The 20,281-nt window shown below is 39.0% G+C and overlaps 1 long non-coding RNA gene across 1 annotated transcript in view; it reads right to left on the bottom strand.

The window, feature by feature from the left end:
• LOC115518069 overlaps positions 1–20,281 on the bottom strand; it is a 58,412-nt gene that overhangs the window by 19,663 nt on the left and 18,468 nt on the right. The window lies entirely within an intron of this gene.

Here is a 20,281-nt window from a genome sequence, read left to right on the forward strand (position 1 = left end):
GGAGGCATCACAATCCCATACTTCAAGCTATACAACAAAGCTGTAATCATCAAGACAGTATGGTACTGGCACAAGAACAGACACTCAGATCAATGGAACAGAATAGAGAACCCAGAAATGGACCCACAAACGTATGGCCAACTAATCTTGGACAAAGCAGGAAAGAATATCCAATGGAATAAAGACAGTCTCTTCAGTAAGTGGTGCTGGGAGAACTGGACACTGACATGCAGAAAAATCAACCTGGACCACTTTCTTACACCATACATAAAAATAAACTCAAAATGGATGAAAGACCTCAATGTAAGACAGGAAGCCATCAAAATCCTTGAGGAGAAAGCAGGCAAAAACCTCTTTGACCTTGGCCACAGCAACTTCTTACTCAACATGTCTCCGGAGGCAAGGGAAACAATGCAAAAATGAACTATTGGGACCTCATCAACATAAAAAGTTTCTGCACAGTGAAGGAAACAATCGGCAAAACTAAAAGGCAACTGAAAGAATGGGAGAAGATATTTGCAAACAACATATCACATAAAGGGTTAGTATCCAAAATCTATAAAGAACTTATCAAGCTCAAAAATAAGGGCAAAAGACATGAATAGACACTTTTCCAAAGAAAACATCCAGATGGCTGACACATGAAAAAATGCTCCACATCACTCATCATCAGGGAAATACAAATCAAAACCACAATGAGATATCACCTCATATCTGTCAGAATGGCTAACATTAACAACTCAGGCAACAACAGATGCTGGCGAAGATTTGGAAAAAGAGGATCTCTTTTGCACTGCTGGTGGGAATGCAAACTGGTGCAGCCACTCTGGAAAACAGTATGGAGGTTCCTCAAAAAATTAAAACCAGAACTACCCTACATCCCAGCAATTGCACTACTAGGTATTTATCCAAGGGATACAGGTGTGCTGCTTCAAAGGGGCACATGCACCCCAATGTTTATAGCAGCACTATCGACAATAGCCAAAGTATGGAAAGAGCTCAAATGTCCATGGATGAATGAATGAATGAATGGATAAAGAAGATGTGGTGTATATATATATATACACATACAATGTATGTATATATATATATATATATATATATATATATACATACAATGTATGTACATATATATATATATATATATATATGTCTCCAATGAATGGATAAAGAAGATGTGGTGTATATATATATATATATATACCATATATATATATATATATATATATATATATATATATATACATACATACAACGGAGTATTACTCAGCAAGCAAAAAAGAATGAAATCCTGCCATTTGCAACTATGTGGATGGAACTAGAGGGTAGTATGCTAAGTGATATAAGTCAGAGAAAGACAAATATCATATGACTTCACTCATATGAGGACTTTAAGAGAGAAAAAAAGTGAACATAAGGGAAATGAAGCAAAAATAATACAAAAACAAGGAGGGGGACAAAACATAAGACCCTTAAATACAGAGAACAAACTGAGGGTTGCTGGAGGGGTTGGGGGGGGCGTTATATGGGTAAGGGGCATTAGGGAGGACACTTGTTGGGATGAGCACTGGGTGTTATACATAGGGGATGAATCACTGGAATCTACTCCTGAATCTACTCCTATTGCACTATAGCTAACTAACTTGCATGTAAATTTAAAAGTTAATTAATTAATTGATTAAAAAATTGGTTTGATTGCAGAGCATATATGAAGTAATGAGTGATTAGAAGAGACTAGAGCAACACTGGACTCTTACCAGTTGGATATTGCTCATTGGATTAGCCTTGTCTCTCTCTCTATCTTGCAGTCACTTGCAAGGTGGTCCAAGAGCCTTACTGAGCAGCTTAAGTTTTCTCCAGGAATAAGTTAAAGGGTGGAGCCTTCTGGAATGGGAAATATTAAGAGTAAGCCAGTGTGGTAGAATTTGGTAAATGCAGTACAAGATGACAATGAAAAGCAGCTTCCCGCAACTCTGTTAAGGACTTTGATCTTTGGATTTAGAGCCCTAGGATACAACTCAGTGTTTTTAAGTATGGTGGGGGTATGGTACTGGGGACATCATCAGATTTATATATGTTTAAAAACTACTTAGTTGTTATATAGAGAACAGATTGAAGTATATCAAAAAGATCAAGTTCATAGCCCCATATGTGCCAAGAAATTTATCTTAAATTTAATCAAGCCTCTAGATCTAGTTCATGGAAAATGTGAGAGCTAGAGGAACATGTTAAACAATATCACAAGGATATAGTCAGCCAAATCCAGACTGTGGGACATTGTATAGGATGAATGACCTGGTTTCTTCAACAAATGAAGGAGATTAAGAAGAAAGGGAGGAGGGATTATAAATTGTTTGGATCCTAACTGAGACAAAACAACTGCACAAGAAATTTGGGAGCAACTGAACAAATTTGAGTATGTACTGGGTGTTATATTAAAATGAAGAAATAATTGTTTTGGGGTGCCTGGGTGGCTCAGTTGGTTAAGTATCTGACTCTTGGTTTTGGCTTAGGTCATGATCTCAGTTTTGTGAGTTCAAGCCCCACATGCAGCTCTGTGCTGACAGTGCAGAGCCTCCTTGGGATTCTCTCTCTCCCTTTGTCTCTGCCCTTTCCCTGCTCACGCTGTCTCTGTCTCTCTCAAAATAAAGAAATAAACTTAAAAAGTAAAAGAAGTAACTGTTTTCTTAGGTGTGGTAATGGCATTAGAATTTGTTTTTGAAAAATTGACCTAAAAAATTGAGCTTATATATTATTGATACATGCCAAAGCATTTACAAATGAATATGTATTATATCTGCAATTTGCTTTAAAATAATCCAGAGATAAGAAAAAAGGAAACTAGAATATCTGGCAAATTGTTGGCAATAATTCAATCTGGTGTAATGGGACATTTTATTATATTATATTCTGTCTACTCTTAAACATTTGAAAATTATACATTTGACAATTTTTATGATAAATTCTTCAAAAATAGATTAATAAAATTTGGGATTAAATCTGACTAAATTTTAATAACAGAAAGTAGGGGCGCCTGGGTGGCTCAGTCAGTTAAGCGTCCGACTTCAGCTCAGGTCACGATCTCGCGGTCTGTGAGTTCGAGCCCCGCGTCGGGCTCTGGGCTGATGGCTCGGAGCCTGGAGCCTGCTTCCGATTCTGTGTCTCCCTCTCTCTCTGCCCCTCCCCCGTTCATGCTCTGTCTCTCTCTGTCTCAAAAATAAATAAACATTAAAAAAAATTAAAAAAAAAATAACAGAAAGTAACCATTAAACTGTGAAATCTACCCAACATCTCACCATATCCCTAGTGATATGGGAAACAAAAGCAAGAATCAACACTACCACCACCAATGACAAAAATCAGTGATTGGAGAAGAATAAGACCATTCCCTTTTTATGCCCTTCTCTCCATCCTCTCCTGTCTTCCTCCACCCCCCCCCCCAAAGAGTGGATACAGTAAAACAAGTTAAAATGCTACTCCTGTCGTCCAGTGAAGGGACAGCCTAGACTGGGGAAGTGGCTTTGGAGATGGATGAAAAAGTGTTCAGGTTTATTTATAAAGTTGTGTATGTGGGGAAACCTACAAGGATAGTGCAGTGATCTCCTGTGGTGGCCAATTGGACGCTAGGTCCCTTAAGCGTAGAGATTTAAAGAGAGGGAGCATGAACTGGAGTAAAAGGGGAGAGTCATGTGGAGTTGGCCTGCTTTAGAGAAATGGCCTTCAGTAAGGAATGCAGCCAGCTCACAAAGCAGGAGCCTGGGAAGCCAATACCCTGATTTAGTCTCCTCCCTCTGCAGAGATAACCAGGGACAGAAGCCCAGTGTAAGACAGGCACATAGCCCTCGATACTGGGCCTTGAGTGGGCAGAGCAGGGTGGAGAGTGGATTGGGAGGGGCAAACATAAGGGGCCCAGCACAGGCTTCAGATTTTGTGCATGACCTATGCTATGAGGTTCACATAATCTGAATACTGCCTGTCTTGCCTCTTCTCTAGCCACACCCCTATAAAATGGGGGTATTAAGGAATAAGAGCATCTAATTCATAACTGTTGATCAAGTAAGCATCGCATGAATAAACTTGTGTAAAGCATTCAATTTGCGTAGTGCTTGGCAACTGTATGCCTTCCTGGACATAGTTCTCTTCCTCTGAATATTTTTTTCTTCCCAGGTTTCTCTAGGAACTAGGTCTTTTTTTTCTTCATTTGTTTTGTTGGGTTTTTTTGGTTGCCTGCAAGAGTAGGTATTTAATAAATACATGTTCAGTGAATTAACACTATGTGTGCTAAGTGTTTTAACCTGCATCATCTCAATTATTACAACAACCTTATAAGGTAAATATCATTCCCATTTTACAGAGGCTATTTGAGGCTCAGCAATGCTCCAGCTTGGCCAAATCAGACCACACAGGCCTGTTTTACTCTAAAACCTACGTATGTTCTTTGCTCCATACCAAAAGCCTCATGCAAGGAGCGTTTTCTGCATAGAATGAATGCTGGCCGCTGGAGTTATCACTCTGACACTCACTCCACTGTGAATCCCCAAAAATGGGCCTCTGTTCACCAGAAGCCAGGTGACCATATGCCTCTTATCTGCCAATAGATTTCTGGGTCATAGAATCTCTGTCTGAATCATCTTTGTGTCCCCACAGGACAACCCATTTCTTGGTGCTAATCAAGGTCTATTGACTTCAATAATATTAATAAATGATAGGCTGTCTTCTTCTGCTCTTGCTGACCCTGCTTCCAATGTGCTTTGGTCCCCTGAGGGGTTGGGGACCTTAGCCTCCAACTCATAGTCTGGAAGGGCTCTGCCTAACATTCAGTAAGCAATTTCACTGCCAGGCTTCCTTCTAGGTGCTTTACACGTAGTCATTTGCTCATCATGACAAATCTATGTCTTAAGGTTTCTCCTTAATCCTATTTAAAGTTTCAGGAGGGGCACCTGGGTGGCTTAGTTGGTTGAGCGTCCGACTTCAGCTCAGGTCATGATCTCGCGGTTCGTGAGTTCAAGCCCTGCGTCGGGCTCTGTTTCTGACAGCTCAGAGCCTGGAGCCTGCTTCGGATTCTATGTGTGTCTCTCTCTCTGCTCCTCCCCTACTCATGCTCTGTCTCTCCGTCAAAAATAAACAAACATTAAAAAAAAAAATTTAAAGTTTCAGGAAACTAAAGTTCAGAAGAGTTTAGTGAACTTTTTCAAAGTCACACAGCTAGAGAGAAAGCCAGGATTTGGAATCCAAGCAGTCTGATCCAGAACCTGTACCTTTAGATATTAATAAAGAAGAGCTTACAATTTTCCAAATGGTCACCCTGCCCTTTTCAGTCCTTTATATCTCTTGTAGCTTTGTGGCCTTCAGCTCTTCCCTGCTCACTATTAGCCTACAGGGCAGCTTCACATTGTCTCTGCTGTTACAAGTAACTGTTAAAAGCAAAACAAAGTGAAAGCTTTTTGCCAGAATATTTGTGGCCTACCTGCTTCACATAGATCAGTCTCACTTCCTTATCTTTGTCAAGCACATTTAGAGATGAAGCTGCTGAAAGGGAGTTCAGTTCAGCGTTTTGTTTCTTATTGTCTTTTCCCCACAGAAGACATTTGGCCTGGACGCTACTAGTAACAAACCAAAACCCCAAACTTCATGGCAGAGTGTTGATTAAAGAAGACTGGAGAGAGAGATGTAAAGCAAGCAGCACAAAAGCTAGAATGGTCTGCAAATCTTTGCTGGAGACAATGTTACCTTTTTCATTTTTCATTTTTTTTCTTTTTGAGAGAGCGAGAGTTGGGGAGGGGGAGAGGGAGACTGAATCTTAAGCAGGCTCCATGCCCAGCAGAAGTCTGATGTGTGTGTGTGGGGGGGGGGGGGGGCTCCATCTCAGGACTGTGAGATCATGACCTGAGCCAAAATCAAGAGTTGTTTGTTTAACTGACTGAGCCACCCAGGCACCTGAGTACAATGTTAATTTCACTGAAACAATCACTAGTTCTTTAATGTGACCAAAATAGTAATAAACTCAATTATTTTAAATTCATGACACTAATATACGTTCCTTTAAAATTTACTATTTTCCCACCCTACACATTTTTCTTTCCCCCCTTTTAGTCTTTCACTGAATTTACATATATTTTTTTGAAGTTCCTGCTTTTAATTCTTTTGGGCATATACTTAGAACTAGAATCACATGGTAATTATGTTCTTAATTTTTTGATGAACTACCATATTGTTTTTTGTAGTCGTTACACTTTATATTCCTACCAACAGTGCACAAAAATTCCAATTTCTCCACATCTTCACCAACACTTGTTATTTTCCACTTTTTAGATAGTGGTCCTCCTAATGGGTGTAAAATGGTATCTCAACGTGGTTTTGGTTTGCATTTTCCTAATGATTAGTAATGTTAATCATCTTTTCATGGACTTGTTGGCAATTCATAGATTTTTGAAGAAATGACTGTTCCAGTTCTTTATCCATTTTTAAATTGGGTTGTTTTTTGTTATTGTTGAGTTGTGGTAGTTTTTTTTTTATATATTCTGGATATTAGCCCCTTATAGGATCTATGACTGGCAAACATTTTATCTCATTCCATAGGTTGCTGGGGTGGGTGGGGTGTTATTTTTTGTTTTAAGTTCAGCTTGATAGACATATTTATATTATCTGCCTGGTCCCTTTGGGCATTTGAATTTCTGAACCTGCTGACACTTTCTTATATGCAACACTTAACATGCCTCCCTGAAGTTAACACAAGCCTCCTTGATTAGATTTTGGATATTTCCACATTCTTCAGTTATTATTTGAAGGCATTTCTTTTGTCGTATCATTTGTACAAGTGGTTGAACTCAACTGTTAAATTTTGAACCTACCTAATTTCATTTCTCATTAAGTTTAATTTAGGATGTTCCTTGTTGTGATCCCTATGCATATGGGATTTTAGCTTCACTGATCTTATTCTACCAGTTCTTTTTACTGTTGAATCTTGAACAACATGAGTTTGAACTGCACCAGTCCACTTACATGGGGATTTTTCCCCATAAATATAGTACAGTACTGTAAATGTATCTTGTCTTTATAATTTTCTTAATAACATTTTCTCTAGCTTCCTTTACTTTCATTTTAATCTTTCTCTCCTAAAAGAAAGAGAATTTTCAAATCTGCAATTTCAGTGATACCTGAAAATTGCTTGGTTAACTGTATTACTTTTCCATATTTTAAAATTATAAGCAGCTACTTCTTCTGGAAGCAAAGTTATGTGCACAAAGGGAAACAGAAGCCATGAACTAACAGAGCTGTGATGTACTCACGATGCTGTCATTTCTCCTTTGAAGAAATGTTTCTATGATATCTGCTCTGTGGAAGGCACAGACAAATACAACTCATACACAAGACAAAAAGAAACAGACTTAAATACCAACAGGGTGAGGGGGCAAAAATAATATTAAAAACCAGCAAACAAAGCAAAAAATTGAAAGAACATTGTTTCTGGATCTCAAGAGACATGATAGAGTTGCTTTTAATTGGCATAACAAAAGCATACAAAACTGTTCAGTTGCCAAAATCAGTCTTCGGAACTAAATTCCATGTCTAAAACCTCACACAGACTTATTTTTTTCTTTTAGAAAAGACCTTGAGAAACACTCTGGATACCATCTCATCACTCATGTTCAAGTTTGGATTACAATGAAGGTCTTGGAAACCCCAAAGATCTTACTTAGGTCTCTAGTAAAATCTCATCCAAGGTCAAGCCAATTCAACGTTTATTTATTTTTGGGACAGAGAGAGACAGAGCATGAACGGGAGAGGGGCAGAGAGAGAGGGAGACACAGAATCGGAAACAGGCTCCAGGCTCTGAGCCATCAACCCAGAGCCTGACGCGGGGCTCGAACTCCCGGACCGCGAGATCGTGACCTGGCTGAAGTCGGACGCTTAACCGACTGCGCCACCCAGGCGCCCCCAAGGTCAAGCCAATTCATATAAGTCCTTATTAGTGTCTTGATTAAAACCAGAAACTGATTCCTTCAACAAGCTGGGCAGGGAAGGAAGAAAATCTCTCAGAGAGTGTGCTTTTAATTTCAACCAAAAAAAAGAGACAAAGGCACGTGTGAAACATTTGTTTTAGGTTAGCTAGTGATAATCTCAGTTAGACAATAAGCCAAAGCCTCACCCAGTATTCGATGGGGAATATATTTCTACATTGGAGATGCCTGAACTGTCCTTTCTGGGGAAGGAACTATCTATGTTGAAAATAGAGAAGTGGAATCTCTTATATCTAGGATTGAAATACTTCTCCCTCAACTGACACATACCTCCTCTTTAAGATTCTGTTGAGCATCATTGCCCACAGATTTCTGTATATTCCTGAAGAGTCTTTGGGAGACCCAAGACTCTTAGAAGCAATATGGTATGCTTCTCTACACTAAGTTCTGGGTGGGAAACAGAAAGACTCAGGCATGTGAGTTCCCTTTTCAGAGACAGAAGGACATGAGGTTGAAGGCACTCTGGAATCAGACACACCTGGTTTCAAATCCCAGCTCCATTACTGAGCGGTCACATGACCTTGCCCATGTTACTTAACTAGTCTGAACCTTGTTTCCTCCTCTGCAGACTTAGAATAGTAAGTTCTAAGTTACTTCATAGGATTATGAGGAGAATTTTTGCTACCTATAGTGTGTGACAAATTACCCCAAAACTTTGTGGCCCAAAACAATTTACTTGCTCTTAATTCGGCTTCTATGTTTGGCTCACCTGGTCAATTCTTCTGTACATCTTGCCTGGGGTTATCAGGCAGCTGCAATCATCTGAAAGCTCAATTGGAGCTGGGGGATACAGAATCACTCACAGCTGGGAACGCCAGAATACCTGGAGGCTAGATGGGCCTCTCCCTCCATATGGAGCTCAGGGCTCCAAGCGAATGAAAGCATCAGCTGCTGGGCCTTTGGAGACCTGACCTCTCGAATTCATATGACATTATTTTTGCTGCATTCTTTTGGCCAAAACAGGTCATAAAGCCAGTGCAAATTCAAGGGGAAGGGAAATAGACTCCATCTCTTAATAGGAAGAGCAGCAACTACACGGAAGGGAGGAATTTGGCTGCTCCCTTTGTAGACAATCCACCACAAGGAGTATATGAGATAATGCTAAGCACAGTGCCTGGCAGACAGTAGGCTGTTCATAATGCACTGGATAAAAACATATTTCTGGTATTATATTGCTTGAGTTCAAATCCTGCCCTTACCACATACTAATGACTTGATGGTAGATAAGTTTTAAAATTTTTCTATGCCTCAGTTTTCACTATGAAATCATTGTAATAATTATATGTATCTCACAAAGTTATTGTAAAGATTAAATGAAATACTACATGTAAAATGCTTAGAAGAATTGATTTAAATAAGAAACTATTTTGGTACATAAGGCTCTAAGTTTTATGGCTCTAAATTAATTTTCTCCAGATTATCGACTAGTTGTCTAAGCATTCATAAAATCATGCTTCCCTCTGCCTTTATTTTGTAGTGTCTCTTTTATTACACAGTAAATTATTGCATAATAAAGTTCTATTTCTGAGGTTTCTGTGCAGTTCCATGAATCTATTTTGTGCCCTTTTATAAATGCTTGTTGCATCACAATGTGATATCCTATTTTGAAAGCTACTGTCTCTTTCTTTGCTCTTCTCATTCAGGCTATTCTTTTTTTTTTTTTTAATTTTTTTTCAACGTTTATTCATTTTTGGGACAGAGAGAGACAGAGCATGAACAGGGGAGGGGCAGAGAGAGAGGGAGACACAGAATCGGAAACAGGCTCCAGGCTCCGAGCCATCAGCCCAGAGCCCGACGCGGGGCTCGAACTCGCGGACCCTGAGATCGTGACCTGGCTGAAGTCGGACGCTTAACCGACTGCGCCACCCAGGCGCCCCTCATTCAGGCTATTCCTTGATAGCTTAACCTGCTTAGTAAACTTTATATTTAATGAGCTTTCTATCACTTTTACCTAGTTCAACGAAAACTCCTATTGGCGTTTTCATTGGGAAGGTATTGATTTATAAATTGATTGGAAAGAACATACTTATGGTATTTGTTTTGTTTTCCTTTGTTTTCTTTAAGTTGTCATCTTCAAATATCTAGTAATGTCAGTGTTCCTTAAGTCTATTTTATACCATCTTCGTTGCAATTATCTATTATTTTTACCAAAATATTTTCAAGGCGGTTAATACTGCATAAGTGTATGGTTTTTATCATTTATTTATTACTTTTCATATTAGACTTCACTTGTAGAAGTTTAAGTACATCATACTTCTTAATTTATACATATACATGTGTATATATAATTTCTTCTACCTGCATAGAATTCCACATCCCCCACATTTTACGTACCCATCCCTAACATGTCTCTGGCTCACTATTTCCAGAAACACTGCAATGAGTATTACTGTAGAATTCTTCAGATCCATTCAAGAATTTCTCTGGTATATGTATACCTTGAGATAATGGAGTCTGAGGCACACACTAACTCATCTTCACTGAATTCTGCCAGATTGCTTTTCAGAATACCTGTATCAGTTTATACTATTTCCCCATATTCTTGCCAAACTGATGTGTACCATCTTTCCTAATTCTTGCCAATCTGACAGATGTAAAATTGTGTATCATTTTGCTTTTTTATTTATCTGCTTACTGGTGATGTTGAGTAGCTCTTCATTATTTGTTACCTCTCTGCTCTTTCCTTACTTCAAATCTCTTATTCATATCTTTTACCTAGTTTTCTATTCAGTTTCTAATTTTATTTCTAGTTATTTGCAGGAGTTCTTTGTATATTCTAGTTTAAGCATCCTGTAAATGTTAGTCATTGCTAATATCTTGTCCTAGCCAGTCAGCTGTCATAAGTTTGTACTTTATTGAACAGAAATCCTTAAATTTTATGCAGTCGGAATTATCATTTTTCATCTCATGTTTGTATTTTTGGGCCTTGCTTAATAAGCTGTCCCCCTGGTTCATAAAGATAGTCTCTGTATTTTCTATTACATTAGTAGGTTGTAAAATCCATTTTGAATCTCCTTTGCATATGGTAACAATGCAGTATCCAACTTGATTTTTCCCTGTATAATAGCCAGTTTTCTCATGCTGCATAGGAAATAATCCTTTCTATATTGTTTTGTGGTGCTGCCTTTATCAAATATCAAATTTCCACATATTTCTAAGCTCTCTATTCTGTTCCACTGGTCTGTCTTCCTACATGACTTCTATACTATTGTTACTATTATGACTTTGCATAAAAATGACTGATTACATTTATGCTATACTTGGCCAATTTTTTAATAGATTTTCAGTGAAGTTATAATACCATTTCATTTTCTTTTCCCTTTTTGCAGTTGGTACAATTTGTCTTATTGGAAGAAGCACATAATGATTGGTGTGACTCTCTTAATAGTGATAGCAATAACTTTTATTTAATCACATTTGTTTCCCCCAAGAATGGAAATATTTTTAATTACACCAGAGGGTCTTCAAGTCCATATCAAGCAGCTAGGATGTTTATTCAAATCCTTTTCACACAAACTTTTCAGTTTTTGGGATTTCTTTCATACTCCTTGAGGCCCCATATTCTTCAGGAATATGGGTGAGCTTTATCAGCTCCCCTAGTAATTGCATGGAGTTGGTTGGCTATCTTACCTACCAGACCCATTTTTCTGGAGGTGGGGGAGGACTCATTTCTATACTCCCACTGACTTGATTTATTTTGTTGTTTTTTTTAATTTTTTAATGTTTATTTAATATTTTTGAGAGAGAGAGAGAGACAGAGACAGAGTGTGAACAGGGGAGGGGCAGTGAGAGAGAGGGAGACACAGAATCCAAAGCAAGCTCCAGGCTGTGAACTGTCAGCACAGAGCCCAATATGGGGCTGAATCCATGAACCATGATATCATGACCTGAGCCGAAGTTTTATGTTTAACCAACTGACCCACCCAGGCACCCCTGACTTATTTTGGATAAAATTTTTAGTATGCCTATTACCTACTAACTGAATTCCTCTAGGTTTTGGGTTGCCAGACTGCCATGCCATGTTCCTGCAGATACTTGTTCTGCAAACATTAATCTGTTCCCTAGGATGTGTTACTTCTGTACCACTTTGTCTTATTCCAGGTAGCTTCCTGCTAAATCTCCCTCACTTTTCCTGCCTTGTGCAAAGAAGAAGTAGAAAATGAAATTTACACCCAGAATGTCCTTAGCAGGAGAATGGAACATGGCAAATAAAAAGTTTTTTTGTTCTGCTGAACATTTGGATAGGTTGGGATAGGCAAAGTGTGTCTGGACTTTAGCTTGGAAGCAGACACCAGTGAGAACTGCTGTGCTCTGCATAAAGAACAAGAATTTGCATTGGGGGCTAGAGTCCAGGAAGGAGAAGGTGCTAATGAGATAAGAGACCCAGGAGAGAGGAAGAGAAACAAGCTAGCTAGTGTATGGCTGAACCTCTATATGGGTGGGAACTGAGTAGACTGATACCTGAGAAAAGGACTTTTAAGAAGTGCCCAGTTTTCAGGGCGTCTGGGTGACTCAGGTGGTTAAGCATCCAACTCTTAATTTCAACTCAGGTCATGATCTCATGGTTCATGAAATCAAGCCCCGCAATGGGCTCTGCACTGACAGTGGAGAATCTGCTTGGGATTCTCTCCTTTCTCTGTCTCTGTCCCTTCCCTGCTCGTGTGCTGTCTCTCAAAATAAATAAATAAACCTTAAAAAAATAAAAAATAGGGCACCTGGGTGGTTGCGTCAGTTAAGCATCTGACTTCAGCTCAGGTCATGATCTTGCTGTTCCCAAGTTCAAGCCCTGCATCAGGCTCTGTGCTGACAGCTCAGAGCCTGGAGCCTGTTTCAGAATCTGTGTCTCCCTCTCTCTCTACCTCTCCCCCACTCATGCTCTGTTTTTCTCTCTCAAAAATAAATAAACATTAAAAATTTTTCATAAAAAAATAAAATAAAAAATAGAATAATATATTTAAAAAAAAGAAGAAGAAAAAGTGACCAGTTTTTGGGACACCTGGCTGGCTCAGTTGGTGGAGCATGTGACTCTTGATCTCAGGGTTGTAAGTTCAAGCCCCAACTTGGGATACAGCTTACTTAAAATTAATTAATTAATTAAAAAAATAAAATTGAGCTTTGTTGAAGCATTAGTGTAGCCATTTAAAAAAAAAAAGAAGTTCTCAATCTTAAAATGGAATGAGTTCACACTGTTGAGCTATAAGTATTCATACCCCAGTTGTCTCCCAAATTTTCACTAAATTCTGATAAAAACAAAAGTGTTTCATGCTATCAGATACACACATCTGTGTGTGTTGAGGGGATAGGGGGTGGTGGTGTTATGAGCATGTATCAGTTGAGAAGGGGAATGGAAATGACCAAGTGATTCACATGGTGCCGAATGGGACAACCTGGGTAAGAAATAGTGAGACAATCCATGAGCTGACCATGTTCAGTAGAAGCAGGAACTCAGAGCCAGAAGTCATAATAATAACAAGGAGAAGGAGGTGTAAGGAAAAGAGAAAAGGAAAAAGAATGAAGATGGAGAAATAATTACCACTTGTAAAATGTGCCAGAATTTGTTCTAAACGCTATGCTTTAGATATATGATGGTGACCATAAGAACATAATACCCAACACCTGCCTGTCTCTCCCAGCGATGCACAGAAACTTTAGGGAAGGTTCCCATAGTAAGTAGTGAGCATTCAAGCCAATCCTGTTTGATCTCATAACATACGAGACCTCAGCTAACATCTGGAGAAAGTTTAAGCATTAGTCCTTACTCCCCAAAATACTTCAAAGGCAGCATAAGTCCTGACACAGTGGTATATCACAACTTCCTTCGGGCTTCTAGCCCTGTAAGGGCCCCTTAACTCATTATTAGAACAAGCTTTTGTTGCGATTTTGTTGTGTATCGTAAGACCACAAATATTTTAAAAGGAAAGATATTTCTGAAAAATAGAAAAAACTTGCCAGCCAACAGTTCCTTTTATGGATCTTGATCTTGCATCTGTCTCTCTCTTCTCTCTGACTTTGACACATGACAGCAACTTTCTGCTTTTTCTTAACCTCACTCTAGGGTACCTTAGCTGGTTCTTAACTTCCTCTACTAACTATATTCCTTGTCTAGTCAAGTTTGAGCTCAGCAGGCCCCAAAGTAGTCCTATATGTTTCTGGGAATTTCCACAATGGACAAGAAACACTTTCATAATCACTCTTGAAGGTCTCAGCTGGGTCTCTCCATAGTAGTCAAGGCAGCTCTTGGCTGCCCTCTTCTGGGATCAGGTCCCTAAGCCACTCACTACTACTGACCAGCAACCCTGTAAGTCCCAGCTTCCCTTTGAGCTGGGATAGGTGAGGTAATCACAGCTGTAAGTCTGTGACTCTCTTCTGTTTCCATAGAATCTTAGCAATGTTGTTTTATATATATACTTGTTTTTTTAATTTCTTAAATGTGGTAGCTCTTTTATCAACAAGGAAGATTTTGTGGAAGAAAAAACAAAGAAATGCTGAGGCCTCTCAGATAGTAAAGCATTAATGAATTCAATAAAAATAGATAACAATGGAGTACCTGGGTGGCTCAGTCCCTTAAGTGTCTGACTCTTGATTTCAGCTCAGGTCATGATCTCACCACCTGAGTTGGAGCCCTGCACCGGGGTTCCACACTGAGTGGGGAGCCTGCTTGGGATTCTGTCTCACCCTCTTGTCTGCCCCCTCCCCCACTGGCACTTTTTCTCTCTCTCTCAAAATAAATAAATAAACATTTTTTTAAAGAAGAAAAAATAGATAACCTTATCTTGCACTATCTGTTAAATTATCTTTTCCATCTAGGTTGGACATAATAGCCATTAATAAATATCTCAAAGTTAAAAAAAAAAAATCATCCCTCGGGGCACCTTAGTGGCTCAGTTGGTTAAGCATCTGACTTCAGCTCAGGTCATGATCTCACAGTTCATGAGTTTGAGCCCTGTGTCGGGCTCTGCGCTGACAGCACAGAGCCTGCTTGGGATTCTCTGTCTCCCTTTCTCTCTAACCCTCCCCTGCGTGTGTGTGCTCTCTCTCTCAAAATAAATAAACTTAAAAAAATTCTAAAAACAGTTAATCTCTTACACTATTCTGAGACAGCTAATTTTTAAAGATTAAATTGAAATATACAGAGTAAGGGAATATGCTTTATGTTCCTAAAGTTCCCATTTTCCAGTTTGCCCCATGAATTATCTAAGAACACACATTCCCTCAACACACACATGCATAGACACAAGTACCCATATCTTTTCTTTGAAATATTACTAGAATTAACTTGCTTAGGACCTTCAGACTTTCAATTGTTTCTATATTCTGGCTATGAACACAGTTTGTTCCTAAATTAAGAGCTCTCTTCTCAATTATATGGAAATGATTATGAGGAAGCAAAGGGGCAAAATAAAAAGAAAAAAAGGAGGAAGCTAAAAAACAAAAGATTAGCATACACTGCTAATGGAAGTGTGAAAATATATAATTACTTTGCCAAACTGTGGCAATTTCTACTAAACTATATGCCACTCTATAACCCACCATTTCCACTCTTAAGTATTTATCCAAAAGAAATAAAAACAAATGTCCACATAAAAACCTGTATAAGAGTGTTCACAGTAGCTTAATTTATAATAGCTCCAAAGTAGAAACAACTCAAATATCCATTAACGCTTGAATGAATAAATAAATTTGGATATATTCATCTAATAGAATACCAGCAACAGTATAGATGAATCTCAGAAACATGATGTAGGGCAGACATAAAAGAATACACACTCTTTGACTCCATTTTTAAGAAGTCCTAGGAGAGCAGAAATCAGAATAATGGCAACGCCTGGTGGGGGGCTGGTGGTTACTGATTGGGAATGGGTGCAAGAGAACCTACAGTGGTGAAAGCAATATTCCATATCATGCCTAGGTAGTGGTTAATGGGTGTATACATAGGTAAAAAGTCATTGAGCTACCCACTTAAGATTTGTGCATTGCTAAATGTCAATTATATATCAGTTTAAATGAAAGAGAATGGATAAAGAAAAGGAAATCAGAAAATCAAACAGTAACAGGGGTAGGGAAGAGAGCTTCCAGTTAGAGAATGTCTAACTGCAACCCATAATGTCATTAAATATCCCATCTAATTTAATAGTAAAATAATTTTGGGGATACCTGGGTAGCTCAGTTGGTTAAGCGTCTGACTTGGGCTCAGGTCATGATCTCATGGCTGTTGAGTTGAAGCCCCACATCGGGCTCTCTGCTGTCAGCACAGATCCCACTTTAGATCCTTTGTCCCCCTCTTTCTCTGCCCCTCCCCTGCTTGCACTCTCTCTGTGTCTCAAAATAAATACACTAAAAAAAAAAAAATAGAATAACTTAAAAAAATTTATTTTAGGGGCACCTGGGTGGCTCAATTGGTTGAACATCTAAGTCTTGATTTCAGCTTGGGCATGATCTCACAGTTATGGGATCAAGCCCCTTGTTGGGCTTTGTGCTGATCTGAGCATGGAGCCTGTTGTGGGTTCTCTCTCTCTCTCTCTCTCTCTCTCTCACCTCTCCTCTGCTTGCATGCACGCACACATGCACACTCTCTTTCACAAAATAAACTTTAACAAAATTTTTTATTTTAATTGCAAATTAGGTCCCAATATTACAATAATTTTCCAGGCTCTGTCTTTGCTCAGGACCTGGTAAACATACTGAGAGGGTTGAATTTTGGCCCTGGGACCAAGGTGGACTTCAGGGATACACAACTTAATAAAGTAACGCAGGGCTCCCTGTTCAGAAATGTCCTGTATGTAGTTAATGTTCTGCTGTTACTCTCTTAAAACTGTTAAAAATTCTATGTTGGAACTTCTGTTTTGCAAGTGAGCTTCAATGGAACAATGAAGCCAGTGCAGAAACAGACGAGATACACACAATGTGTGTGTCTGCTGTTCCTGTCTGTCCATTTGCACTTATCATTTGTGATGCCCATGGGCACAGAATTTCTCCCGTCTACAATGTCTGGGAGTTCCCTGTGACTCAAACCAAGTACTAGATAGTATAGTACATCTATGACTGAGTAAAGTGGGAGGTTCTGACAGTCACCAGGGCCATGTTAATCTTCTTCCACCAGAACTTGTTTCCAAAACAGTAAAAAAAGCACTGGTGTTCTAAGAAGCACAAACCATCTAGATACCTTGCCATTTCCTTTCTTACCTTTGCTAATCTCTTATATGAGCCATGTGAACATAATGCCATAAAAGTAAAGGGAAATAAAGGGCAACTCATTTTTCCCCCTTTAAGTCATTCCTTGCTCATCAGAAAGCTGAAAGTAAGATGTAGTGGTACAACGGATGCATGTCAAGAAGTGAAACAGTCATGCAGCCACCATCTCTTTCTAGTTTCAAGACATTTCTATCGTCCCAGAAGAGACCCTATGCCTGGGGAAGTAGTCATTTGGATCTCTTATTTACATTTATGCTCTAATTTCTCTTTGGAAAAGAATAAATGAATCTGGGTTTAAATTATAGCATTATTAAATAAATAAATAAATAAATAAATAAATAAATAAATAAAATTATAGCATTATAAAAAGGAAGTGAAATAAAAACAGATGAGTTAGTTTTAAACAGTGTTTCACGGTTCTGGTAAGAACAAAGTATATATACACAAATACAAACTATGAAATATAAATTGTGCAATTTTGGTAACTATGCATGCAAGTTAAATGCTCTAACATTTGCATTTAAAACTGACACTGCATACCATATAAATAATGGTAAAATTCATGCTTACTTTTTCTTACTTAGAACAAAATACCATGACAAGGCAGGGGAGAGACTGTAGGAGATAATGAAAACTTCATATTTTGGTGCCTTTTAGGGGTATCTGGGTGGCTCAGTCAGTTAAGCGTCTGACTTCAGCTCAGGTCATGATCTCATGGCTTGTGAGTTCAAGCCCCATGTCGGGCTCTGTGCTGACAGCTCAGGGCCTGGAGCCTGTTTTGGATTCTGTGTCTCCCTCTCTTTCTGCCCCTCCCCTGATCATGCTTGCTCTCTCTCTCTCTCTCTCAAAATAAATAAATAAATAAATATAAATAAACATTATATTTTAGAGCCTTTAAGGGAGCTTTTTCCCTGGTATTTGAACAAGGGAACTGACTTTTAATTTTATACCAGGTCTAAAAAATCATGTGGCCTTTGTCGCCTAGAACTGAAGCTTTCAAAAATAGATGTACTGTGGGAAGAACAGAGAAATGAGAAAAATAAGGAGATGGGGTGGGCACCTAAGAGTCTCTCTTAACCTCCTAGACTGAGGGTCCCTACTGCCAAAAAAGCTCATTCTACATAGGAGAGTCAGAGAGCATAGTCAGATTTGAGGTAGGAACGGTCAGCAGAGCAGTTTGATTTTGAGGGTTGTCCTGTATGCTGTTTCTTTCAGTACCATCTGACCCAGGCTTACCAAGATATCTCCAAGTGGGACACTCACAGAAATTAAAACAGCAGTTCAGAAAAGTCTCACAACACAAGGACTGTTGTAAATGGTGGGAGGCCTGATCTAAGATTTGAGGTCTGATACCACTGACACCACAGGTGGAGTGTGGGGTTGGGTGGATCTTTTTCCGTCCTAGAGTGGGGTGTTACTTGCTAGGTCTTCCAGGGTGTTGGTGAGAAGGGTAACTTCAGTATGCAGTCTACAACAGGGCCTGAAGTCAGCTCATTTCACTGAGAGCCTCAGGGTCATCAAAAGCTGAGGGGACCCAGCTATCCAGACTTGGAGATGAAATCTAATAGGCACAGAAGTTTTTAAAACATGGTCCCAAATGCTTTGGTGCTTCTCCCATTGAGAGGCAGAGTATATGTCCCCTCCCCCGAATCTGGGCTCTGTGTTTGACCAATAGAATATAGCAGAAGTGATGCCATGATAGGTTCTAGCTCCAGGCCTTAAAACACTGGCAGACTCCACTTCCTGTCCCTTTTGGTTGCTGGCCCTTGAAACCCATCCATTATGCCCCGAGAAACTTGAAGCAGATTGTGAAAATACCTACACACAAAGGAATCATGTCCCTCTCCCCCGTTTTCATACCTGGCTGAGTTCTCAGTATCAGTCACCACCAACTAACCAGCAATGAAGGTGAGGTAAATGGGAAGTGGATCTTGCTGCTTCACTTGACACTGATGGATCAGAGATGAGCTCCCTTGCTGAACCCCATTCAATATTACAGACCTGGGAGCTAAATAGATTATTGTTGTTGAAAACCGAGTTTTGGCATTTTTTTTAAGACGCAATATATAACTGATATACTTCTTAGGTTCTACTGTGAGAAAGGTGGACCTGATTTAGAACTTGAGGTTCTAGCATTTTTACCTGTGGGAGGTCCAGAGAAGATAGAGGTTAAACACATTGACCCTGGAGGTAGGCTGTCTTGGTTAATATTCCCAGTGCCACCACCTAACAGTTGTGTAACTGTAAGCAAGCCACTTATACTTGCTGTATCAGTTTCCTTTTCCATAACAGAACAATAATGAAATGATATCCTGTGACATTGTTGTCAAGGTTAAATGAGTACTTGAGTATTTGACACAGAGAAGCTCCATCATTATTTCCAGAGCAAGTGCATCTTCATCCTTTTAAATTATTCCTCACCTGTGATTTTTACTCTCTCTAGAGCTTGAGAAAAAACTATCTCACGTTTTACACATTTAGTAATGACCTCTCTTTTGGGATTCAACCACCAGTCTGCCTCTTTACATTCTATAAGAGAATGTTTTACTTTATTCATAATCAGAATAAATGAAAAAAAAATCAGCAGTGCAAAGAGATGAAGCTCATGCTGAAAACCCACAAATTGGATTTGAAGCTGTCATGTAGGTATTTAATCTCATGCATCCGTCTTACAACATATAATAATTTTGTATTACTTTGTTAGTTATAAACATTATAGATGAGGTCTAGGTTATAGGAACACAGGTATTATGTTTTTCTCAGCACTTGTCTGTACTTTTAACATCTCTTGAAGTTAAAAAAGAAAAAACCCAGATGTTTATTATTCAAAGTATGGAAAATACAAAATGGTAAGACAGTCACCCATAATTTAACAGCCTGGAAGTAATTTCTCTGAAAATGTCACTACTATGTCTTAGCAAAGGGAAAATTAACCAATCTTCTAGAGATTTCATAAAGGTTAAGGAGGTGGCATCTGAAAGCAGAGGAAGTATTGCTCTTGAGAACACGTGTTATCAGGCCCTTCAAAATAAGCTGGGGGGCATAAAGAGGTACTTGACACAGAGGCA

Source organism: Lynx canadensis, chromosome A1, assembly GCF_007474595.2.
Source record: "Lynx canadensis isolate LIC74 chromosome A1, mLynCan4.pri.v2, whole genome shotgun sequence".
Classification (NCBI taxonomy): domain Eukaryota; kingdom Metazoa; phylum Chordata; class Mammalia; order Carnivora; family Felidae; genus Lynx; species Lynx canadensis.